Here is a 2108-nt window from a genome sequence, read left to right as displayed (position 1 = left end):
TTCTCCATCTATTAGTGTCCCCTTTGATTTCTTTCATCAGTGTTTTATAGTTTTCTATATATGGGTCTTTAGTTTCTTTAGGTAGATATATTCCTAAGTATTTTATTCTTTTCGTTGCAATGGTGAATAAAATTGTTTCCTTAATTTCTTTTTCTACTTTCTCATTATTAGTGTATAGAAATGCAAGGGATTTCTGTGTGTTGATTTTATATCCTGCAACTTTACTATATTCATTGATTAGCTCTAGTAATTTTCTGGTGGAGTCTTTAGGGTTTTCTATGTAGAGGATCATGTCATCTGCAAACAGTGAGAGTTTTACTTCTTCTTTTCCACTCTGGATTCCTTTTATTTCTTTTTCTGCTCTGACTGCTGTGGCCAAAACTTCCAGAACTATGTTGAATAGTAGCGGTGAAAGTGGGCACCCTTGTCTTGTTCCTGACTTTAGGGGAAATGCTTTCAATTTTTCACCATTGAGGATAATGTTTGCTGTGGGTTTGTCATATATAGCTATTGTTATGTTGAGGTGTGTTCCTTCTATTCCTGCTTTCTGGAGAGTTTTTTTTTTTATCGTAAATGGATGTTGAATTTTGTCAAAGGCCTTCTCTGCATCTATTGAGATAATCATATGGCTTTTATTGAATCAGTTCTGATGAGATGGATGAAACTGGAGCCGATTATACAGAGTGAAGTAAGCCAGAAAGAAAAACACCAATACAGTATACTAACACATATATATGGAATTTAGAAAGATGGCAATGATGACCCTGTATACAAGACAGCAAAAAAGACACAGAAGTGTATAGGGGACTTTTGGACTCAGAGGGAGAGGGAGAGGGTGGGAATATTTGGGAGAATGGCATTGAAACATGTATACTATCATGTAAGAATCGAATCGCCAGTCTATGTCCGATGCAGGATACAGCATGCTTGGGGCTGGTGCACGGGGATGACCCAGAGAGATGTTATGGGGAGGGAGGTGGGAGGGGGGGTTCATGTTTGGGAACCCATGTACACCTGTGGTGGATTCATGTCAATGTGTCAATGTATGGCAAAACCAATACAGTATTGTAAAGTAAAGTAAAAATAAAAAATTAATAGAAAAATCTTTTAAAACTAATAATAAATATATATGTAGTTTTTAAATGGCGATAGGGTCACTGCTCAGAAACCCCTGAAGAAAACGAGCCACCTCACAGCACCACGTGTGGAAACATTCTCCTCCCCTCACAGAAGAGCTCGATTAACCCTTGTTCATGTGGGGTTAGAGGAAGATCTCCTGTCACAAGTCTCCCAGCTAATGCAAGATGAGCAGAATGCCAGACCTTTCTGAAACCCACCCGTGTGTCCTCATTTCTAAGCCTTCTCCTTGGACGTGCCCACTCATCACTTACCCCTTCGAGGTTTCTTGCCTTCAGCCTCCTCAGGTCAGGGACTGGCTCTCAAAGTGTGTCTGGAGCCGAAATGTCTGTATTTATAGAGAGTTGGGTGAAACTGCAGGGGTTTCTGGCCATAACCTCATCATCCCAGTGATTGGATAAAGGGCATGGAAAGAACCACTTTGGATAATCTGGGTAGATTCAGTTTCCTGTGGAGACTCCAACAGGAAGAACCATTAGAGAGGCCACCATATTGGTTTGGTAGTAAACGTTCTCCTATGTATTTTATTTATTTTAGATTTCATGGATGGCATTTCTTGGGGAAACTGATTTTCCTGATCTAATGAATTTTTTCTCTCTGCTTGGAAACAGTGAGGCAGTCCAATAACTGTAATCCGATGGTTGTAATCAAATTGGGTTACCTAATCTTGTCTCTTTCCTCATGAAATAAGTCATCAGAGAATTTTGTCGAAAATCAGCTGATGAGATCAACTGTAAGAAGCCATTTCAGAGAGGCATCACAGAAACCAGAGGCTGTACACCACTAGGGAAAAAGAAGGCAATGGCATCCCACTCCAGTGCTCTTGCCTGGAAAATCCCATGGGCGGAGGAGCCTGGTGGGCTGCAGTCCATGGGGTCGCTAAGAGGAGGACACGACTGAGCAACTTCACGTTCACTTTTCACTTTCATGCATTGGAGAAGGAATTGGCAACCCATTCCAGCGTTCTTGCC

Source organism: Budorcas taxicolor, chromosome 18, assembly GCF_023091745.1.
Source record: "Budorcas taxicolor isolate Tak-1 chromosome 18, Takin1.1, whole genome shotgun sequence".
Lineage (NCBI taxonomy): Eukaryota > Metazoa > Chordata > Mammalia > Artiodactyla > Bovidae > Budorcas > Budorcas taxicolor.
The sequence above is the reverse complement of the archived record's forward strand: the minus strand, read 5'-3'. Positions refer to the sequence as shown.